General features: G+C 39.4%; 1 long non-coding RNA gene and 1 pseudogene across 2 annotated transcripts in view; both read left to right on the forward strand.

Annotated features, from left to right (window-relative positions):
* The window catches only part of LOC136793106 (uncharacterized), a 112,378-nt gene extending 87,813 nt beyond the window's left edge, over window positions 1-24,565 (forward strand). The window contains exons 2-4 of one of the 2 annotated variants that reach the window (XR_010837926.1): window positions 7,697-7,915; window positions 8,410-8,477; window positions 24,272-24,565. This is a non-coding gene — a long non-coding RNA (uncharacterized lncRNA). Of the gene's footprint in view, window positions 1-7,696; window positions 7,916-8,409; window positions 8,478-23,576 lie in introns of both variants that reach the window. The other variant, XR_010837925.1, reaches the window with a different exon arrangement.
* Window positions 18,458-20,533, forward strand: LOC131744395 (ADP-ribosylation factor 1 pseudogene; annotated as a pseudogene).
* Window positions 24,566-25,127: the final 562 nt, after the last annotated feature.

Here is a 25,127-nt window from a genome sequence, read left to right on the forward strand (position 1 = left end):
TTAATTCACATACATATTTTAATATCAACTTTTCAATTTCCACAATATAAAAATACAACTGGGATTTTCCTTTGGATCGTATTGAATGAATATATCAGTTTAGAAGGAATTATTATCTCTATAATATATTGTCTTGAAATTCATAGACATCTGTCCTGTTTGTTTAGCTCTTTTATATTTTCTCTCAATAATGTCTATAGTTTTCTGTGAAGAAGTATTGTATGTATTCTGTTAGGGTTATCCTTAAGTATTCTTTATGCTTTTATAACTATCACTTAAAAAACTCATTTTCTACTTCTTCCCGGTAGATAATAATGAAACTTTTTCATTCTGACTTTAATGAGCAATTTTGCTAGGTTCACTTATTCATTTTAATAGCTTTTCTGTGGAATATTTTTGGATATGCCAGATGAACAACTGTGTGGTCTGTGACCAGTCACAGGGATATTTACTTTTCCATTCTTTATGCTTTGGTAGTTCTTTTACTTACCTACATGCGTAGCCAAGGACCTAAACTATTACAATGTGGAATAGAAGAGGTGATAGAGGGTGTTTTGTCATGTTCCTGATCTTAGGAGGTGAGGTTTCAATATTTTACCATTAAGTATGATGTTTGCTGTAGGTATTTTGTAGATGAGCCTCAATATCAAGCTAATGTTAGATTCTTTTATTTCTAGTTTGCTAAGTTTCTATAATGAATTTTTTCAAGTGCTTTTTCTGGCATCTATCGAGAAGATCTTTTTTTTTTTTTTTTCTTTTCTTCTTCCATTGTGGTGAATTGTTTGGCTTTTCTTCCTCCCTCCCTCCCTCCTTTCCTTCTTTCTTTCTTTCTTTCTCCTTCCCTCCCTTCCTCCCTTCCTTCCTCTCTCTCTCTCTCTCTTTCTTTCATTCTTTCAACTGTGGGAACAACGTTGCATTCATGGCTTGTGATGCATTCCTGGATTAAATTCAATGGATTGTGATGTATTTATTACCTTTTAAATATATCGATGGCTTATATTGAAATCAATTTTGCAACTATGCTCATGATGGTTATTAGTCTGTAATTCACTTTTCTTACAATGTCCTTTCCAGATTTTAATATGAAAGTTAGGTTGGCCTCGCTGCATAAATTGGGGGTATATGCCCTCCTTATTTTGGATTAAAAAAATCCTTCTGACCATGTATCACATGAATTATCAAATGCCTGAAGGAAAAGGGGCCCAGAATGTTAAGTTCACTTCTCTGGGCTTCATTTACCTCCAGTAATGTGTTCCTTGAGTCTTGGCTGCCTTGGTAGCTCTCTGATATCTTCAACCTGAAGTTTTCTGTATTTTATTCATCTTTTAAAGATTTTCTTGGTGAGAGGTTCATTTTGCCGCAGGCTGGCCCATCATGGGAAGTGGAAGCCTCCCTCATTTTTAACCCCCATCTCCAGTTCCTGCTATTTTTCACAAAGGGCAGACAGATCAAGAATTTTTCAGCTTGTGTGTTACAAGTATTCATTAGAGACTTCTAGACTGCTGTCTGTGCTCACCTTCTCATGGTTGAATGCTTTAGGAATGAAGAAAAATATTTACTGAGACAAATGCTTCTGTCATCTTGACAATGCTCTTTTCAAACTGGGTGCCTCTCAAAGCAAGCTCTGCATGGTTCATTACCCATTTGCTGCCCTACCCTCGTCTTTAAAGATTTGCTTTAGATGATGCTAGTCTGCAGAGGTTTCTGTTTTCTGGTATATACAAGTTTTAGTTGTTTTAGAAGTCTTAGAAAAGTTAAGAAACATGTTCTTCATAGTGAAGAATGCCTATTTTAGTTTTGATTTTAATTTTGATTAGAATCTCTTATAAACATGCCCTGGAGGGATTTCTTTGGGTAAAATCTGGTTAGATGTTAAATCAGGCAGAAAGGCACACACACATACAAACTAATTCTAAAAGGTGAAATCAAGTTTTGACAAACAATATTTTCACAAAGAATGATGTCAGCAAGATGGCAGAATAGGAGTCCCCTGTTTGTATCCCTACTCAGCAATCATAATTTGGCAGCCATCTTGGACAAAAGCGCCTTAGTGGGAGATTTGGGATCCTTGTAGGAGATTGTTAAATCCTGTTGGACCCCAAGACCAGTGAGGGCTGTTTTGAGAAGGCAGATCCATGGCCAGGCTGCTGAATTGCCAACTGTGGTCCCAGCTAGACCTAGAAACAGCCCCTTCCCCTGTGGATATTATATCTCGTTTTGGCCGTGGTCCTGCCACCAGCACCATTTGTTACAGAATCCAGCAGGAGCGATGCCTGCCTGTGCCTCAGGTATAGACTAATGGAACAGAATTGACAGCTCAGAAATAAACCCACATGTACACAGTCAATTCATAATTGACAAGGGAGCCAAGAATACTCAATGGAGGAAGGATAGTCTCTTCAATAAATGGTGTTGGGAAAACTGGACAGCTACATATAAAAGAATGAAATTAGAACACTCCCTAACACCATACACAAAAATAAACTCCAAATGGATTAAAGACCTAAATGTAAGACCAGACACTATAAAACTCTTAGAGGGGGTTTCCCTGGTGGTGCAGTGGTTAAGAATCCACCTGCCAATGCGGGGGACATGGGTTCAAGCCCTGGTCTGGGAAGATTCCACATGCTGCGGAGCAACTAAGCCCGTGCGCCACAACTACTGAGCCTGTGCTCTAGAGCCCATGCACCACAACAAAGAGTAGCCTCTGCTCACCACAACGAGAGAAAAGCCCGCGCACAACAATGAAGACCCAGCACAGCCAAAAATAAAATAAGTAAAAAATTTTAAAAAAGAAATACTTAAAAAAATAAACGAAAAACAAGCTCTTAGAGGAAAACATAGGAAAAACACTCTTTGATGTAAACCACAGCAAGATCTTTTTTGACCTACCGCCTAGAGTAATGCAAATAAAAACAAAAATAAATAAATGGGACCTAATGAAAGTTAAAAGCTTTTGCACAGCAAAGGAAATCATAAACACGACGAAAAGACAACCCTCAGAATGGAAGAAAATATTTGCAAATGAAACAATGGACAAAGGGTTAATCTCCAAAATAACAAACAGCTCATGGAGTTCAATATCAAAAAAACAAACAATTCAATTAAAAAATGGGCAGAAGACCTAAATAGACATTTCTCCAAAGAAGACATACAGATGGCCAAGAGGCACATGAAAAGATGCTCAACACCACTAATTATTAGAGAAATGCAAATCAAAACTACAATGAGGTTAGCACCTCACGCCAGTCAGAATGGTCATTATCAAAAAATCTAGAAAGAATAAATGCTAGAAAGGGTGTGGTGAAAAAGGAACCCTCCTGCACTGTTGGTGGGAATGTAAATTGATACAACCACTATGGAGAACAGTATGGAGGTTCCTTAAAAAACTAAAAATAGAATTACCATATGATCCAGTAATCCCACTACTGGGCATATACCCAGAGAAAACCAAAATTCAAAAAGACACATGCACCCCAATGTTCATTGCAGCACTATTTACAATAGCCAGGTCATGGAAGCAACCTAAATGCCCATCAACAGATGAATGGATAAAGAAGAGGTGGTACATATATACAATGGAATATTACTCAGCCATAAAAAGGGACGGAATTGGGTCATTTGTAGAGATGTGGATGCACCCAGAGACTGTCATACAGAGTGAAGTAAGTCAGAAAGAGAAAAACAAATATCGTATATTCATGCATATATGTGGAACCTAGAAAAATGGTACAGATGAACCGGTTTGCAGGGCAGCAATTGAGACACAGATTTAGAGAACAAATGTATGGACACCAAGGGGGGAAAGCGGCAGGGGGTGGGGGTGGGGGTGTGATGAATTGGGGGATTGGGATCGACATGTATACACTGCTGTGTATAAAATGGATGACTAATAAGAACCTGCTATATAAAAAAATAAATAAAATAAAATTCAAAAGTTCAAAAAAAGATCAAAAAGAAAAAAGAAAAAAAAAAGAGACATGTACCACAGTGTTCATTGCAGCACTATTTACAATAGCCAGGACATGGAAGCAACCTAAATATCCATCCACAGATGAATGGATAGAGAAGATGTGGCCCATATATATATACAATGGAATATTACTCAGCCATAAAAAAAATGAGATTGGGTTATTTGTGGTGAGGTGGATGGACCTAGAGTCTGTCATGCAGAGGTAAGTCAGAAAGAGAAAAACACCATATGCTAACACATATATATGGAATCTTTAAAAAAAAATGGTACTGATGAACCTAGTGGCAGAGCAGGAATAAAGACATAGACATAGAGAATGGACTTGAGGACATGGAAGAGCAGGGGTAAGGGGAAGCTGGGGTGAAGTGAGAGTAGCATCAACATACATACACTGCCAAATGTAAAATAGTTAGCTAGTGGGAAGCAGCAGCAAAGCACAGGGAGATCAGCTCCGTGCTTTGCGATGACCTAGAGGGGTGGGATAGGGAGGGTGGAGGAGGCTCAAGAGGGAGGAGATATGGGGATATATGTGTATGTATAACTGATTCACTTTGTTATACAGCAGAAACTAACACAGCATTGTGAAGCAATTATACTCCAATAAATATCTATTAAAAAAAACCATTTTGAAGTAAATTATATTACATTAAAAAAAACAACAACACAGGTTGGCTTTTTGTAGTTTTCACTGAGGCTCAAATCAGGAATGTAGAAAATGTAATTTAATGCATAAATGTATTCCTTAATCTCTCATCTTTGATACTTGAGTTTAAATCTCAGAATCAAACTTCAGTTATTGAATGATAATCAGCCTTTTCTTGCTTTTCCTTACTGTCAACTTTTACTTTCTATTGAAATTTTAATCTATTGCTTTCCTGAAGGCCTTTTCAATAAGTGTGAGTATACTTCATAGGCAAAATTGCCAGATTTAGAAAATAAAAATACAGTGTAAGTAGATCTTATGCAATATTTGAGAGCTACTTATATTAAAAATCTATTTGTTGTTAATCTAAGGTTCAGACTTAATGGGGCATCCTGTATTTATCTGGCAATCCTATTCTTAGGGCAAGAAAAAAATGAAGTTGAAATTGCATTTTTCATAAGTAGTCAGAGAACAAGGAGACAGATATTCTGGCTGAGAATTTGGTGTTTTCTATAGGTTTTCTTTGTCCATGTTCTCGCTCACACTTTTGTGAACTACTCTTCATGATAATCTGTACTAACCAGACTCTTTTAATTTGTGGAAGAATTTTGTCAATGTGGGAATTTAAACATGTTCAATTTATTATTCTTCTTTTCTCTTTTTTTTTTTTCCAAATGAACAAATCAAAAATTTATTCTAGACTGTTGCTCATACACTGCCACGTTCCTTCTGTGTGGTCTGGACCAATCTATAGCTAACAAGTGACCAAATAGAATTGCATGATAAGACAGACTTCTTTTCTTTATTTGAATACCCCAATTATAGGCCAAATCCAAAATTTTACGTAGTATTTGGTATATATTTTATGAGGATTAAATACATCATTTATGTCAGACGTTACATTCCAACCTGAAGATTCAGATTTCCTGAATGGATATCTGCACAGGCCTTCTGTCCAAGTCCAGAGATCAGTATTCATTAGGAAGAAGTTCAGTGGCAGAGAAGAAAGGACACTGAGAATTAGGATATTTATATCCCGATCTTGGCACTGCCCCTGGGAAAGTAGCATCAATCTTGTGTCTCTGTTTCTTAATCTGTTAAATGAGGCAATTGGACTACATCTGCATTTCACAAAGTGCTCTAAGAACCGTCTTTGTAACAGTGCTTCTGGGGTCAGGAAAGTTGTTAAAAAAACTGAATACTCCATGGGGTATTCAAACTATAATATTAAAGTTTATATATATAATACCTAATATATGTAATATATCATAACATTAGATATTACATATGTTATATGATGCATATAAAATTTTATATTATGATAATATTAAAGTTTATATATAATATTTATTATATATTACATTAAATATATATTCTATTAATATTTTAAAATTTATAAAAGTATACATTTTAGCAACCACGAAGCTCTGAGAAGTATGTGGTGTCAAAAGAACAACAAACCACAGACAATATAAAGTTTGCATTCCGCAAACTTTTTGACTACAAACCCTCTTCTGAGAAAGCTGTTAGCATCCTATGGGCCACCTGGAGGATACTGGATTTGATGAGTATAATATCCTCTTCAGCTCCAACATGCTATGGATATCCTTAGAAAGATCTGGCTTTGGTGAAATACAATAGTGGCTCATCTTTCAGGAGGCTGAGGTGTTTTGGCTCAAACTGTGCAAACAGTGAGGAGACCTGGAATATTCAGAGTACGCAGTGACGATAGGGAGGCTGGTGAGCCTCCTTTTTTAAAAAATTTTTAATTAAAAAATTTTTTTTTGGCTACGTTGGGTCTTCGTTGCTGCGCGCGGGCTTTCTCTAGCTGCGGCGAGCGGGGGCTACTCTTCGTTGCGGTGCGAGGGCTTCTCATTGCGGTGGCTTCTCTTGTTGCGGAGCACGGGCTCTAGGCGCGCGGGCTGCAGTAGCTGTGGCTCACCGTCCTGTTGCTTTATTTACAGACAACAGCGACACCATCGCCAGCATCTTCTTTGGCTGTTAGGAAGGCTGCATTTATTCAGGTGTTATCTGCCCTTTCCAATTTTATTTGGATTCTTTGATTTGACGAGGGTGTTGTAATGGGAAGCTTTGTGTTAAAACAGAGAGAACACAATTTAAGTCTTCTGAAGGAGTAGTGGCTCCCTTTTTTCACCTCTCACCTCCTGGTCTGTTTTCCTTTGAGTGCTCTCTTAATGCCTCGCCGGGGCCTCAGAAATTAAAATGTCACTTTTATTACTATTATTCTGATTTTCTAATTTGGGATATTTTCTCAGTTCATATTTATGTCACATATGAGTTTAAAAAACTGAGATCTTTATTTTATAGTCAAAATCTTAAGTCTTCTGGCAGAAAATCGTCAGCTTTTTAAGTTACTCATGTGGCTTCTGAGAAATGGGGCTGCTGTGATCGATGTCTCGGCTGCAAAGTACCCAGTCTGCTTAGAACATGGTAGAGAGGTGAGGAAGCGCGTGCGTCCACATTGTCTTATGAGCTGAATTAGATCTCCTAAAATTCACATGTTGAAGTCTTAACCGTACCTCAGAATGTGACTGTATTTGGAGATGGGGTTTTAAAAGAGGCAGTTAAGGTAAAATGAGGTCATTAGGGTGGGTCCTAACCCAATCTAAGAAGCAGAAATAAGGACACAGGCACGTATAGAGGGAAGACCATGTGAGGACACAGGGAGAAGGTGGTCATTTACAAGCCAAGGAGAGGGGCCTCAGAAGAAATCAACCCTGCTGACACCTTGATCTCAGCCTTCCAGCCTCCAGAATTGTGAGAAAAACTTCTCTGTTGGTTGGAGTCACGAAGCCTGTGGTATTTGTTAATGCAGCCCGAGCAGGCTAAAACACTCAGGTATCCCTGGAAGCAGACTCTCACCACTCCATACACAGGTGAGATTGTTGCCTGGAAAATGTAATACTTTTGGTCAGAGAACTGTTCAACTGGTTTCTCAACTCCTATGCTGATGTAATAATATTGGAAATATCTTTAGCATGTTTCCTAGAGGGATGATCAGTGAATAAGTAACTTGATAAAGAAGTAGCATCCAAATAAACGGGGGTTTCTTTTCACAGATGCCTTCTACGGCCCAGGGGAACAGTTCCTCTCGTCCCTCTTCTGACAAAGGAATATCAGAGAGACAAAATTGAAAAATACTTCCCCATGTGAAGGAGCTTTGGTTCAGCTGCAGAGCTAAGCTCACATCTGCACTAAATTGGAATTGGCTGTGAATGGTTACAAATGAGAATCTGTTGCTGCTGAAGGATCTTATTTGCAACAAAAGACAAGAACAGGTATTTCTTAGTGTCACTGTGTTCTAGTATGTGGTCTTTACACCTGGGCTCCTGATTGCTTTCCTGTGCCTTGTTAAATTTATTGCTTTTCTGGACCCTGTACAAGAAAAATTGCTTTAAAGAGCGATAAGCGCTGGGCAGTATGACAAACTCCTATATATACTTTTACCTTTTCTTCTGAACCCGTTGAATTTGTGCATTAAAAAATTACCATTATTTGTTAAAATTTATATTAAAAATTACCGTTCTCCTCCCTTTTGCCTAAACATATTTACTCTCTTATTTGAATTACCTTTATATCTTTGTTTCAGAATTTGATTTAACTTGAATTTATACTAAACCTTTAATCAAATACAGAAATGATTCTTGCCCCTTGACTTAATGTTACAAAGTACTTGTCTTAGCATATAGGAATTGCACACATAACTGTAGTTTTATCTAGATCTCAGTCTTTGGCTCCATCCTTATTTTTATTCCTGTATCTATCCATCCAGGAACAAAGAAAATGCAACATACAATGCAGTATTAGAACTTCAAAGGAAAACAAAATGCATGTTTACAGGTAAAGAATCCTACAAAAATTCTAGGGTTCGGTAAAAATTCTCTTCCAAACCTCCTAACAAGCCCAGTGAGAAGGATGACACATTTGTTTTCAAATTGTAAGTAAGGAAAAAAAGGTGCTTATTAATCGTATGACCTTAGGCAAATTAAGTAATCACCCTGTGCCTCCGTTTCTTCACAAGCTTAATAAGAATGATAGAAGCAACTTCGTTATATAGGCATGTTATGAGGATTAAATCAAATATGCCAGTATTAGTAAAGCATTTAGAGCAGTGGCTGGCACAAGGTAAGCACTATTTGAGTGTTTTTAAAATAAAAAATAAAATAAATGCTAAGGAAAATTCTCAAGGAATGTAAAGTTTCACCCAGTACCCAATTGTAAAGGATAGTTCTCATTGGGAGCTCTGCCTTATCAACAGGAGAGTAAGAGAAACAAGGTAAAAATATTCACTTATGCCTTCTCTCTTGCAAACACATTTGTGGGAGTTGTGGGATGTTTTCTTGACTCATCCCTCAGCAGGTGCTGAGGACAGAACGTTGAACTCAGGGAAAGCAATTTTGCAGCAGGCCAGGATAATATGTTCTGAACCTACAAGGTTCTGATAATCGGGCTTTAGCTCTAGATTATAAAAAAGTGGATGGACGCATTTCCTTCCAGCAGCCATTCATAAGTATCTCTTCTCTTATCTGGGCATTTTACAAGTTGTGCAGTGGAAGCATGGCTCTATAGTCTCTGCTAGGGCTTCCCATGAAAACACTGTGTCCTGCTGATAAAGCCAGGGATTCAGTGTAGCAGTTGCTGGTCAATAGCAGACATACCTGCTTTTATATCACTGGCTATGCCAGTGGCTGGCTTGTGACCTCGGGCAAGTTATTCCACTCCTTAGGATCCTTGGTATCACCAGATGAGCCATTGCAATCTCCAAATAGTGCTTTGAGAATGAAGGAGATTATGCACGTGTAGCATGGAAACTGTGAGTGATTGCATAGGAGTGATGACAAGCGGGGACTCTGACTTTTCTTAGTTTGGTGACTGTGTCGGGCTTCCGGCTCCTCATCTGCAAAAGGGAAAAGTAACAGCACCTTTCTCACACGGCGGTTGCAAGGTTTAAATGCAAGAGCAAAACACGGTGATTGGCATATATTAAGGGTTTCATAAAGGTTACCTGTTAGGCTTTATTCAATCTTATACTAAATACTGCACATACTACAGTCTAATTGAAATCATACTAGGTAAAAATGGCATATTTTGGAAACAGATTTTTAGAAAAGAATTTTCAACACTGTTTTCACAAACAAAATGCAAGTTAATTATGTAAACCTTTATTATTACAGAAGCAGTACTTCTATAAGAAATGCCATGCAAACAAAAATATAAAATAAAAACATACATTCCCACGGCACAGAGATTACCACAGTAACAGTCTAGTAACACTCCACCTACATTTTCCCTAAGAATATATATGAGTAATATTATGTGTCTATCTATATTTTTAAGACATTTTTGAGCAGTTTTAGGTTCACAGAAAATTAAGATATAGAGATTTCCCATACACCCCCTCTCCCAACACAGGCGTAGCCTACCTCACTATCAAGATCCGCCATCAGAGTGTGTACATATGTTACAACTGACGAACCTATATTGACACATCATTATCAACCAAATTCCATGGTTTACATTAGAGTTCGTTCTGGGTGTTGTACATTCTATGTGTTTGGACAACTGTATAATGCTGTATCCACCATGACAGTATGATAGAGAGCATTTTCACTATAATATTATATTTTTAACCATAGTGATCATACTGTACACATTGTTTTATGATATGCTTTTTTCAGTGGACTATCTTGCTCCCTACAGATGAGTAAATTTTATCTCACCTAATATCTGAAACATAATAAACTATTTCCAGGTGTCCCAGTTATATTTTTTAGAGCTGGTTCGTAGAAATCACTATCCAATCCAGAACCACATAAGTGCTTGTGTTTCAATAATTTTTGCCATGAAATTTTTTTTTTAACATCTTTATTGGAGTATAACTGCTTTACAATGGTGTGTTAGTTTCTGCTTTATAACAGAGTGAATCAGTTATACATATACATAGGTTCCCATATCTCTTCCCTCTTGCATCTCCCTCCCTCCCACCCTCCCTATCCCATCCTTCTAGGTGGTCACAAAGCACCGAGCTGATCTCCCTGTGCTATGCGGCTGCTTCCCACTAGCTAGCTATTTTACGTTTGGTAGTGTATATATGTCCATTCAATAATTTTTTATTTGTGTTTTGAACAGCTCTATTTCAGTCTAATTTATATACAGTAAAATGCAAAGGTCTTAAGTGTGTACACTTAAGCTTGAGCTTGACACCCCTATAAACCTACGAAGCCAATGTGGGAATAAAGATATAGAATATTTCATCACCTTCAAAGTTGCTGAGTGCCCCATTTCAGTCCATTGCTCCCCAAGAGGCAAGGACTCTTTTGCTATATCTCATTATAAGTCAGTTTTGATTATTTTTGAACTTTATGTAAATGGAATGATTTGGTATTTATTCCTTATGAGTCTGGATTCTTTCACTAAACATAATGTTTTTGAAATACATCCACGTTGTGTGAATTAATAGTCCGTCCTTTTTAAATTGCTGAGTAGAAATACTTCGCATCAATAGACTGTGGTTTGTTTATCCATTCTCTTGTTGTGGTGGGTTCAATAATGGCCCCCAAATTCTGTGATATTCCTTCCACTGAGAAGTGAGGTCTGTGTCTCCATCCTTGAATCTGGGTTCTGTGCTTGTTGACAATAGAAACTGGAAGCTTTTACTGCCTGTTTCTTGGGGCACTTACTCTTGGAATACAGCAACCATACTGTGCAAAAGCACGTGCAGCAGTGTGGAGAGGCCCAGGCAGAGAGGGGCTGCAGCCTCCAGCAGTATTCAATTATTAAAAAAATTGTTTTTTTTCTGCTCGGTAATTTGAATTTTATTTATTTTAAGCTTACAGATCCCTCATAAAATCCACCATCTCTAAACTCATTCAATTTGTCTTTTTCTTTCAATTATTTAACATATTTGTAACACTTGTTTTAAAGTCTTTGTCTGTAGATTTCAGAGTCTTTAGTAAGTCTTTTTTTTTTTTTTTTTTTTTTTTTTTTTGTTGTACGCGGGCCTCTCACTGTTGTGGCCTCTCCTGCTGCGGAGCACAGGCTCCGGACGCACAGGCTCAGCGGCCACGGGTCACGGGCCCAGCTGCTCCGCAGCATGTGGGATCTTCCCGGACCAGAGCACGAACCCGTGTCCCCTGCATCGGCAGGCGGATTCTCAACCACTGTGCCACCAGGGAAGCCCCATTAGTAAGTCTTAAAAAAAAAAATTTTTATTTGGTCGTGCCAGGTCTTAGTTGCATCAGGTGGTCTCCTTAGTTGTGGCATGTGGGCTCCTTAGTTGTGGCATACGAACTCTTAGTTGCGGCATGCATGTGGGATCTAGTTCCCTGACCAGGGATTGAACCTGGGTCTCCTGCATTGGGAGTGCGGAGTCTTAACCACTGTGCCACCAGGGAAGTTTCAGTAAACCTTTCTTTATTGAATTTCCTCCTCTTGATTATGGGTCAATTCACCTGCTTCTTTACATGTCTTATAAACTTTTTTTGTATACCAGTCATTAAAGAACAGTCAAAAGTGAAATATTATGATTTTCTTCTTTTCTTTATTCTCAGAGAGTGCAGGAACTTCCTTCAACCAGGCAGCCGATACCAGGTCTATTCTTTTAGATCCCACTTACTTCAATCTGGGTCAGAGCTGGATTACAATTGCAGTTAGTTTTAGTTTGTAGCTGATTCAACTATAATTTAGGAGATCTCACTTTGTCCTTCAGCTCAACCACCAACTTACTTTATTTATTATTAATTAATTAATTTTAATTAAAAATTTTATTGTAGTAACATTATATAAATTTATATGTATAAATTATACATTATAACATTATGTTTCATGTGTACATTATATTTCTACTTCTGTATACACTATAGTGTGCTCACCACCCAAAATTTTTAATTTAATTAAATTTTTTAATTGAAGTATAGTTGATTTATAATATAGTGTTATTTCCTGCTGTACGGCAAAGTGATTCAGTTATACATATATATATATTCTTTTTAAAATATTCTTTTCCATTATGGTTTATCATAAGATATTGAATATAGCTCTCTGTGTTATACAGTAGGACCTTGTTGTTTAACCTCCCACTCCATCCCTCCCCCAACCTCTTCCCCCTTGGCAACCACAAGTCTGTTGTCTATGTCCGTGAATCTGTTTCTGTTTCATCGATAGGTTCATTTGTGTATTTTAGATTCCACATATAAGTGATATTGTATGTCTTTCTCTTTCTGACTTACTTCACTTAGTATGATAATCTCTAGTTGTATCCATGTTGCTGCAAAAGGCATTATTTCATTCTTTTTTATGGCTGAGTAGTATTCCATTGTAAATGTGTACCACATTCTTCTTTATCCATTCGTCTGTTGATGGACATTTAGGTTGTTTCAATGTCTTAGCTATTGTGAATAGTGCTGCTATGAACATAGGGGTGCATGTATCTTTTTGAATTAGAGTTTTGTCTGGATATATGCCCAGGAATGGAATTGCTGGATTCTATTTTTAATTTTCTGAGGAAAATTAAAAAAGGAATCCATAGTGTTTTTCATAGTGGCTGCACCAACTTACATTCCCACCAACAGTGTAGGACGGTTCCCTTTTCTCCACATCCTCTGCAGCATTTGTTATTTGTAGAGTTTTTAATGATGGCAATTCTGACTGGTATGAGGTGGTACCTCATTGTAGTTTTGATTTGTATTTCTTTAATAATGTTGAGCATCTTTTCATGTGCCTATTGGCCATTTGTATTTCTTCTTTGGAGAAATATCTATTTTGGTCTTCTGCCCATTTTTTGATTGGGTTGTTTGCTTTGTTGTTGCTGAGTTGTATGAGCTGTTTGTATATTTTGGAAATTAAGCCCTTTTTGGTAGCATAATTTGCAAATATTTTCTCCCCTTCAGTTGGTTGTCTTTTCGTTTTGTTTATGGTTTCCTTTGCTGAGTGAAAGCTTGTAAGTTTGGTTAGGTCCCATTTGTTTATTTTTGTTTTTATTGCCTTGGGAGACTGACCGAAGAAACAATTGGTATGATTTATGTAAGAGAATGTTTTGCCTATGATCTCTTCTAGGAGTTTTATGGTGTCAGGTCTTATGTTTAAGTCTTTAAGCCATTTTGAATTTATTTTTGTGTGTGGTGAGATGGTGTGTTCTAACTTCATTGGTTTACATGAGGCTGTCCAACTTTCTTGACACTACGTGCTGAAGAGACTTTTTCCCATTGTATATTCTTGCCTCCTTTGTTGAAGATTAATTGACTGTAGGTGTGTGGGTTTATTTCTGGGCTGTCTATTCTGTTCCATTGATCCATATGTCTGTTTTTGTGCCAGTACCATGCTGTTTTGATTACTGTACCTTTGTAGTATTATCTGAAGTCTGTGAGAGTTTTGCCTCCTGCTTTGTTCTTTTTTCCTCAGGATTGCTTTGGCAATTCTGGGTCTTTTATGGTTCCATATAAATTTTAAGATTATTTGTTCTAGCTCTGTGAAAAATGTCATGGGTAATTTGATAGGGATTACATTAAATCTGTAGATTGCTTTGGGTAGTATGGCCATTTTAACAATATTAATTCTTCAAATCCAAGAGCATGGCATATCTTTCCATTTCTTTGAGTAATCTTCAATGTCCTTTATTAATGTTTTATAGTTCTTGGCAAATAAGTCTTTCACCTCCTTGGTCAGGTTTATTCCTAAGTATTTTATTTTGGGGGGTGTGATTTTAAAAGGTATTTTCTGTACATTCCCTTTCTGATATTTCATTGTTAGTGTAAAGAAATGCAACTGATTTCTGAATGTTAATCTTATATCCTGCTACCTTGCTGAATTTGTTTATCAGTTCTAGTAGTTTCTGTGTGGAGTCTTTGGGGTTTTCTATATGTAGTATCATGTCATCTGCATATAATGACAATTTTACCTCTTCCCTTCCAATTTATTCATTTATTAAAAAATATCTACCTATTTATTTATTGGCTGTGCAAGGTCTCTGTTGCAGCACGCAGGATCTTCATTGCAGTACGTGGACTTCTTAGTTGTGGCATGTGGGATCTTTAGTTGTGGCCTGTGGACTTCTCACTTGTGGCATGTGGATTTCCTACTTGTGGCATGCATGTGGGATCCAGCTCTCTGACCAGGGATTGAAGCTGGGCCCCCTGCACTGGGAGCATGGCATCCCATCCATTGGACCGCCAGGGAAGTCCCCCCTTCCAATTTAAATATCTTTTATTCTTTTTCTTGTCTGACTGCTGTACTTGTCTGACTCCAGTACTTTTGTGTACACTATAGTGTGCTCACCACCAAAAATCCGTCCATCAACATGCAGTTGATTCCCTTCACCCATTTCACCCACCCCACCCTTCCCCTCTGGTAACCACAACTCTGTGTGGTTGTTATTTTTTGGTTTGTTTGGTTGGTTTGGTTTGTTCATTTATTTTTATTTGCAGCGACATGGATGGACCTAGAGATTGTCATACTGAGTGAAGTAAGTGAGACAGAGAAAGTCAAATGTCATATGATATTACTTATATGTGGAATCTGAAAAAATGGTATAAATGAACTTATTTACAAAACAGAAATAGAGTCACAGATGGAGAAAACAAACTTATGGTTACCAAGGGGGAAAAGGGGGAGGGATAAATTGGGATTGACATACACACTACTATATATAAAATAGGTAACTAATAAGAACCTACTGTATAGCACAGGGAACTCTACTCAGTACTCTATAATGACCTATATGGGAAAAGAACCTTAAAAAGAGTGGATATATGTATATGTATAACTGATTCACTTTGCTGTATAGCAGAAACTAACACAACATTGTATATCAACTATACTCCAATAAAAATTAATCAAAAACTTTAATTTTTTTATAGCCCACATATGAGTGAAATCATATTATATTTGTCTTTCTCCATTTGACTTATTTCACTTAACATAATACCTTTAAGGTCCAGCCATGTCGTCACAAATAGCAAAATCTCATCTTTCTTTTATTATGGCTGAGGAGTATTCCATTGTATATATATATATGTATCACATCTTCTTTATCCATTCATTCATTCATTGATAGACACTTAGGTTGTATGCTTACCATAAAGCTCCTAGAAGAAAACGTAGGCAGTACGCTCTTTGACATGGGTCTTAGCAATATGTTTTTGCATGTCTCCTCAGTGAAGGGAAACAAAAAATAAACAAGTGAGACCTAATCGAACGAAGAAGCTTCTGCACAGCAAAGGATACCATTGACAAGGTGAAAAGACAACCTACCGAATGGGAGAATATATTTGCAAATCATATCTCAGATAAGGGGTTAATATTCCAAAATATGTAAAGAACTCATACAACACAATGACAAAAAACCCAAACAATCCAATTAAAAAGTGGGCAGAGGATCTGAACAAACACTTTTCCAAAGAAAACATGCGGATGGCCAAAAGGCACATGAAAATATGTTCAACATCACTAATTATAAAGGAAATGCAAATCAAAACCACAATGGGTTTTTCACGCCCCTTAGAATGGCTATCATCAAAAAGGAAAGAAATGACAAGTGTTGGAGAGGATGTGGAAAAAAGGAAACCCTCCTGCACTGTTGGTTGGAATGTAAATTGGTGTAGCCACTATGGAAAACAGTATGGAGAGTCCTCAAAAAATTAAGGGTAGAAGTATCATTGATCCAGCTATTGCACTTCTGTATATTTATCCAAAGAATATGAGAACTCCTATTTGATAAGATATGTGCACTCCTTTGTTCATCACAGCATTATTTACAATAGCCAAGATAGGGAAACCCCCAATGTTCTTTACTACTGTTGCTACAACTAAGGGACAAATTAATCCTTTTGATTTTCCCAAGTTTGAACTTGAAAGGGTTTGATTTTTAGCTTAGTCGCTTATGATTTACTTATGGATTCAACTTTTACAGGGTCCTGGGATCTGAGCACCATGAAATGGCCCAAAATTTTTCTGTCTTTTAACTAGCCCTGTCCTCATAATTATTTCTGGTACTTTCTCAGAAAAATTTCTAGCGGGTGGGAGATTGGAGATACGTTGGCCTGAACAGTTCTTTTTGTATTTGAGCTATCATAGATTCAGTCTTTTGCCTGTCCTCACTGTTAAAACCTGCTGGTTTCTCCTAATCCCTCCCCCTTCCATCTCTGGCAAGTTTGCTTGGAATTTGCAAAGTCAGATTGGAATTTGCTGCTAAGTGTGGAAGCATCTGCGGCTCTTTGCTTGTCTCTCTCTGGAACAGAGTTCATTAAGGCTTCTTAGCTTTTTTGTCACGGTTCTTTGATAGCTTTATAGAAAAGTAATTTTGTTTTTCTTCTTGTTACCATGGAGATGATGGTCTTTTGCACTGTTCTACATCCTAGTCAGAAACAGAACTCCCTCAACAACTTTAAAGCTTTTATTATTTTCTTTCTTTTTACATTTATTGTGCACTTTATTTCTATTATTATTACATTGTAATTTATAATGAAATAATTATACAGTTCACCATAATGCAGAATCAGTGGGAGCCCTGAGCTTGTTTTCCTGCTACTAGATGGTCCCATCTGGGGGTGATGGGAGACAGTGATACCTGACGTGTGTTGCGTATGTCCAGTCTACTCCGTGATCTCGTTTTGGTTGCTGTCACTGCAGAAAACCGTGCTTCACAAGGATAGGACGCTGGAAATGGAAGCAGGCTTTTCAGTGCTTTTGTGGCAATCTCAGGATATTCTGCCTTGACTTTAATCCAGAACGTATAGAGATTTGAAGTTGTCTCAAACATACTCTTAAGGCCACCGTCATTTGTGATCTCAAGCAGTTGATTCTCATCTAGTATGGACAAAATCGATTCACCTGGCTTATTCACAAATGGGTCACGGTTCCATTCCTTCCCAGTTTAGGGGTCTTTTGTGGTTGGGAAGTAATGCTCAAACTCTTTTGAAAGCTGAGATAGGTGAGCAGTTTTGAAGGTTTCATGGCTTTGTTGGATAGCCGGTAGCCACATATTATACAAAGTGGGCCTGGATAATGCGAATCACTTGTTACAATGAATTTAAGTAGGACTTTTGGTATTTTCTTTTGAATGCAGCTTTCTTTTTGTGGGCAGTCTTAGAGTCTTCTGCTGTCTCCTCATTGGGTCTTTCCCCCTTTTCAAAGAAGCTCTCCAGGGACATTTGTTTTTCACTCATTTTGGCTAGGGTTAGCTTGTGGGCTTACCAAAACTGACTGAGACAAGTGCGCGCTGTGGGAAAGAGGCGCGGACGGAGGTGGTAAATAAAATAATGGGCAGGCTACACATGGACTAAAGTAAGTGTCGGATTCTGACTTAAAGGCTGCCACCAGATGCAGCTGTACAATTGAAGTACATCAACTCACTTGCCACTATAAAGCCTGCCACCAGATGCAGCTTAATTGTCACTTGACACTCACTGATAGGGTTTTTTTTTTTAGCATCTTTATTGGAGTATAATTGCTTTACAATGGTGTGTTAGTTTCTGCTGTATAACAAAGTGAATCAGTCATACATATACATATGTTCCCATATCTCCTCCCTCTTGAGTCTCCCTCCCTCCCACCCTCCCTATCCCACCCCTCTAGGTGGTCACAAAGCACCGAGCTGATCTCCCTGTGCCATGTGGCTGCTTCCCACTAGTAAAGCCTTTATTATTTTCTGATTTTAGACTTTGGGATCAGTTCTGTGATTTATAAGGTTTGCATTACAGGATTCCTTTACATATTAAGCAGAAAGTAGAAGGGTATTGGGCATGTAATTGGAATTTCTGAACTACCAAATCTGTTTATTTATTTTGTGATTCTCCGCATGTTTTTCACAAGGCAGAAAGTGATCGATGGTGAGATATCAAGAGACACAGGCAAAAGACACAAATCCCTTTAAAGTAGGTAAAGGATAAAGGATTTAACAGCGTGGTGATGGCTGTACCAAGTTGGAGACTCAGGAGTATTCTTCCCTTTGGAGGGGCAGTTTCCACAGCCTTAGACAATGACACAGCCCGTATGTGGAGAGGCGCTCCATAGGCAGGCAGGGTTTTTCAGGAAGCTCAACCTGGGTCCCAGAAGAAGGCCAGTCTGCCCCTCTGGCCTTTACGTTCTTGTGACTATACAGAGAAGCACCTGTCACTCTAAGTCTGTGTTATGTGTTTACCTGCTGCTCTGCGGAATCAGGAAAAACTTAAGTAAACCCTGTTGGTTGTCCTGGGGATGTTATGTCCATCTTTTATCACTTGGGGTGCATTTCAATCCTAGCACCCTTCTGGGAACTTACAGCAGGCTGTACGGAATCAGGGATTGCTTTTTATCACTCCTGAGATCTGATTATCCCACATAGAAATGGGCTGAAGGACTTTCGTAAGTCCTATCTTGATACAAGTAAGAAATTTACACTCTCTCAGCATCTAATTGTACATATTAAATACGTGAAGTTTTGTGTACCTCATAAAGCTGCAGGAAATAAACTCTATCAACATCAGATTTCTCACAAATAAAGTGGACTTAATAATAATAAACTCACTGCTAGTGATGGTAACGATAATAGATGAACTTGCCTTGAAAAATGTAGAGTCCTAGTCATATTGAGATGGGAAGAGATTTCATAGGGCTTTTGGATTTGGGTGTGACACAGTGATTGTGTGACCCATTTGTAAACCGTCTCATGTAAAAAAGGTTTTAGGTGATTGTAGTAATAGATTTGGCTGTTTCAGGTTCTGAGATGTAGGGAAAGTTCCTCTCCATTCACAAGGAGACACTGAGTATAAGGGATGGAGAAGCAAATGCAAAGAGAGAAAGGGGAGAAATTTGATTTGGTCCATATTTGGCCAAAGTTTTTGATGTGTTATGGTGTTTTACTTTATGCCTTAAGTAATTGGAAACTATAGAAGGATTTTAAGAGCGGAGTTTTATATTCTCTATTTTTTTCCTGAGACTGTACTCTTCTCATTTGTCTTGTACCTGTGCCACATCTATTCTTTCTGCATCTTTCAGTAAAACATTTTAGAGCTAAATTAACTAGGTTTAAATTATGTTTAATATTGACAAATGTTTAATATTGCTCTTGCTTGAGATTTGTATATTTACAAATCTATAATCCGTCTTCAAATCGTTATTTTCTAAAGTCGCATTGAAATGCATCGGTTTGGAAGGAAGACATACGAATAGCCAAAAGGTATATGAAAAGATGCTCAACATCACCAGTAATCAGGGAAATGCAAATCAAAACCACAATGAGGTATCATCTCACACCTATCAGGATGGCTATAATTTAAAAGAAACAGGGGGGACGCCGTCAGAACAGCCATCTTGTGGGAGCGAAACCAGCCTCTGCCTCGGGGTAGCCGCTGCGCCGGCCGCCCAGGGTTTCTCTAGCCGGTGCTGTTCCCACGGGTCTACAGCGTGGAGCATATCCCTGCAAACTTCTTCAAGGGCCTTTTTGGCAGAAAAGAAGCGTGCGTTCTCAGGGTGGGCCTAGATGCTGCGGGAAGGACCACCATCCTGCCCAGACTGAAGCTGGTGAAATCGTGACCGCCATTCCCGCTCGAGGCTTCAACGTGGAAACCGTGGAATACAAGAACATCAGCTTCACTGTGTGGGGCGTGGGCGGCCAGGACAAGATCCGGCCTCTGTGGCGCCACTACTTGCAGAACACACGAGGTCTCATGTTCGTGGCTGACAGCACGGACAGAGAGCGTGTGAATGAGGCCCGAGAGGAACTTATGAGGATGCTGGCAGGAGACGCGCTCAGTTTGCCGACAAACAGGACCTCCCCAGTGCCATGAATGCAGCTGAAATCACAAACAAGCTGGGTCTGCGCTCTCTGTGCAACAGGAACTGGTACATTCAGGCCACCTGTGCCGCCAGCGGGGACGGGCTCTATGAGGGACTGGACTGGCCAGCTCCAGAACCAGAAGTGAGCTGTACCCACCTGGCTTTCCCTCTCGCTCCCTCCTTCTACCCTCGCTTTACTCTCATGTGGCAAACGTGCCCCTGGGGTGTGAGTGCCAGAAGCTGCCTCCACGGTCGGTCACCGTGTGCTTCACCATGCGGTAAAAGTGCAGACGCAGCCTGCACCTGGGTGTTGATATAATGTAAATAGTTTTTGTTTCCAATGAGGCAGTTTCTGGTACTCCTATGCAATATTACTCAGCTTTTTTTTTTTTTTTTTGCGGTACGCGGGCCTCTCACTGTCGTGGCCTCTCCCGTCGCGGAGCACAGGCTCCGGACGCGCAGGCGCAGCGGCCACGGCTCACGGGCCCAGCCGCTCCGCGGCACGTGGGATCTTCCCGGACCGGGGCACGAACCCGCGTCCCCTGCATCGGCGGGCGGACTCTCAACCACTGCGCCACCAGGGAAGCCCTCAGCTTTTTTTTAATTATAAAAAGATAACCAACCCATCGTTTAGTACTGAGAAGGGATTTTAGGCACACGGGTCCTCCAGGAGTCACTGTGTCAGACAAGCCCGATGCTCCTCCCCTGTGCTTTAGATCTGTATTGAGATCCATTTTGGTGGCTGGTTTTTCACCCAAACTCAGTGCATTTAAAAAAATAGTTACAAATACAAGATAAGGAGGACACGTGAACACACAGAAGGGAGAAATGTGCCTAGTGAGTCCGGTCCACCAGTGGTCTGTTTCCCGTTGGGAACATGGTCACAATAGGGTCCCTGTGATCTGCCCTGTCTTGGGTCATCCCACACCCCATAGCGTTTGTGCTTGCATCTGTGCTTACATGGCCATCCAAGAGATGGGCTGGAGGCTGCAGCCACCACTCTCGGACCCCTTGGAGGAACCCCAGCCTTTGCTTGGGTCAGCATGGGCACTTTGGTTGGAACGCTCTGGTTTGCGTGGGAGCCCTGCAGCCTCCTTGCTTACCTGCTCCGGGCTCTCGGGGTCTCACCAGCGGGAGCGCGGGGGGTCATCCTTGAGCCCCAGCCCTTCGGAGCCCCGTCTACATGTGCTTTCACTCCCTCAGCCCGCAACGGTCAGATTTGCCATCGAAAAATGATAACCTCTACTTTTTTTTTTTTTTGTATTTTGATAAACACTGAAGAAGCTGGAGCTGTTAAACTTTATCTTGGGGAAAACCTCAGAACTGGTTTATTTGGTGTTGTGGAACCTCTTACTGCTTTCAAAACACAATTAGTAATCAAGTGTTTTGTATACTTGTTTTCAGTTTTCATTTCGACAAACAAGCACTGTAATTACAGCTATTAGAATAAAATCTCTTAACTAAAAAAATAAAATAAAATAAAAAAGACAGGGGACTTCCCTGGTGGTCCAGTGGCTAAGACTGTGCTCCCAACACAGGGGCCCAGGGTTTGACCCCTGGTCAGGGAATTAGGTCCCACATGTCACGACTAAGAGTTCACATGCCGTAACTAAAAAAGACTCCACAGGCTGCAACTAAAGATTCTGCATGGTGCAACTAAAGATCCCACATGCCAGAAGGAAGATTCTGCACGTGGCAATGAAAATCCTGCGTGCCCAACTAAGACCCGATGCTGCCAAGGAAATAAATAAATATTAAAAAAATATTAAAAAAGGGAAAAACAACAAACAAACCAAAAAACAAAAGATACGTGTTGGGAGAATGAGAAGAGGGAACCTTTGTGCACTACTGCTGGGAATGTAAGTTGGTGCAGCCACTGTGGAAAACAGTATGCAGTTCCTCAAAATAAAGTAGAACTACCCTACGATCCAGCAATACCACTCTGGGTATATGTGAAAAGGAAATTAAATCAGTATTTCGAATGGAGATCTTTACTCTTATGTTCATTGTAGCATTATTCACGATAGCCAAGACATGGAAGCAACCTAAATGCCATCAAAAGATGTATGGCTAAAGAAAATATGGCAAACACATAAAATGAAATGTTATTCAAGCTTTAAAAAGAAGGAAATCCTGCCGTTTGTGACAATATGGATGAACCTGGAGGGCATTGTGCTAAGTGAAATAAGCCAGACAGCAGGAAAAATACTGCATGACGCCACTTACAAGAGGGGAGTAAATCATAGAAGCAGTGAGTTGGAACTGTGGTTGCTAGGGACTGGGGTTAGGGAAAATGGGGAGGTATTAGTCAAAGGGTACAAAATTTCAGTTATACAAGATGAATAAGTCCTAGATATCTACTGTATAACATAGTGTCTATAGTTAACAACACTGTATTATATACTTAAAAATTTGGTAAGAGGATAGATCTTATGTTAAATGTTCTTATCCCCCAAAAAATGATAAGTAAGGAGGGTGTGAGGAAACTTTTGGTGGTGATTCATAGGTTTATGGCATAGATTGTGGTGATGGTTTCATGGGTGTATACTTATCTCCAAACTCATCAAGTCATGTGCATTAAATACGTACAGCGTCTTGTATGTCAATCACACCTCAAAAAAGTGGTTTAAAAATGTGTTTATCTTGCAATCTGCTTTGCAGCATCACCAGATCGACCACCTGTGGAAGTATTTCAAGTGCTCTGGCTTCTGATAAGTTAAACTCTGATATGTATACTAATTCAGGGACTGAAAACAGTAATAACTACATGTTGATTCACAGACATAAATACATGGTTATATAGAGAGGACATTGTTAGACGCGGTCAGTTACTTGGTTAGTCCCTCACCTCCAGGAGGTTCCAATCTATAAGAGACTAATGCGAGCTATAACCTGGGTGAGTCACAAGTGGAGTTGGGGGCTGTTAAGTTTTGCTGCAAATGAATCCTAGGCTATATCTTCATTCTTTTGCAAATGCGTCAAAATCAAAATTGTACAGGACAAAATTTCACAGGCAAGGAAGACTTTATTCAAGGCTGTTGCAAAGAGGAGAAAGGCCAGAACTAACTCTGCTGAAACAAACGGTGGGTGAGTTTTGAATAGCTGGGGAACGGGGGGATCATAGGCTGTCTGTATTTGCTAATGGTCTTTCCCAAGGGAAAAGTAAACTTTCTCTTATCTTCATGACAGAAGGCAGTTTTACAACTTGGGGCGAAGTGCTCATGGAAATTGGGCTCCTACCCTACCACGGAAACTGGGAGACTGGAGGGCTTGATGTTAGTGTTTCAAAGTGATGGCTCCCAGCTCCTGGAGGAAGATATTCCTTGAAGGTACAAGGAGTTAGAGGCTTTTAAAAGGATTTACATATCAAATGGGCAAAGAAAGATTTATGTTTTCTAAAGAAAATCCTCTGAGGAAAGGGAGGTCAGGATCTATCTATAGTCTGGAAGAAGCCTGACTAAAGTTTCTTCAAGCTGGACCTCTTGGTCATCTGCATGCTTGAATGTTTTATGTAAACCACACTGTCGCCACACTTTATGTTAAATCAATGATAAGATTATAACAAAACAGCACTTGATAGAACTTTATGGTTTGCAAAGCCTTTTCTCATATGCCATTTCTTTTTATTTTCACAGCCACCCCATGAAAAGTATAACATCGTTATATCCAATCTCTATATAAGAAACTTGGTTCTCAGCAATATTAAATGAATTAACAGAATCATGTAGCTGGCGAATGGTAAAAGAGGTGTTTTAAGGCATCTGACTCCTGTGCCCTTTCCAATCCATACTTCTTATTTAAGGGAAATCTGTGATAAAATCTGTGTTCTTCTGAAAAACAAAGGAAGCAGTTGGTCTAACATTATATATTTTTTTAAATTCAAGATTTCTGGGACTTCCCTGGTGGTGCAGTGGTTAAGAATCGGCCTGCCAATGCAGGGGACAGAGGTTCAATCCCTGGTCCAGGAAGATCCCACATGCTGTGGAGCAACTAAGCCCGTGCACCACAACTACTGAGCCCGTGTGCCTAGAGCCTGTGCTCTGCAACAAGAGAAGCCACCGCAGTGAGAAGCCCACGCACCGCAACGAAGAGTAGCCCCTGCTCGCCGCAACTAGAGAAAGCCAGAAAGCCTGCGTGCAGCAATGAAGACCCAACGAGCCAAAAATTAAATAAAATTTAAAAAAAAATCAAGATTCCTGTGTTTTATTTCTTTAAATTATATTAATATAATAGAGAAACTTGTAAGATAAGTAGTCATGTCAATTATTAAAAATTAGTTTAATCTGTAAGAGTATTGTTTAGAAAAGGTAACTAATGAAAACCAATTTTTACTTGCCATAAATATCTATAGCTCAATGATTTCTTCTTATGCTCACTAAACATGTTTCCTAGAGTTTTTGAAGTTTCTGTCCTAAAAATATTTTATGGGATAGGCCCTAAAATTTTAGCACAAGCAAAGGAAGATGGAGACTTTTAGTTCAGGTGTGAGTTTTTTTTTTTTGGTGTGGTACGCGGGCCTCTCACTGCTGTGGCCTCTCCTGTTGCGGAGCACAGGCTCCGGACGCGCAGGCGCAGCGGCCACAGCTCACGGGCCCAGCCGCTCCGCGGCACGTGGGATCTTCCTGGACCGGGGCACGAACCCGTGTCCCCTGCATCGGCAGGCAGACTCTCAACCACTGCGCCACCAGGGAAGCCCTCAGGTGTGAGTTTTGATTTCATGAGCTATTTAACGGCTTCCAA

Source organism: Kogia breviceps, chromosome 18, assembly GCF_026419965.1.
Source record: "Kogia breviceps isolate mKogBre1 chromosome 18, mKogBre1 haplotype 1, whole genome shotgun sequence".
NCBI classification, from domain to species: domain Eukaryota; kingdom Metazoa; phylum Chordata; class Mammalia; order Artiodactyla; family Physeteridae; genus Kogia; species Kogia breviceps.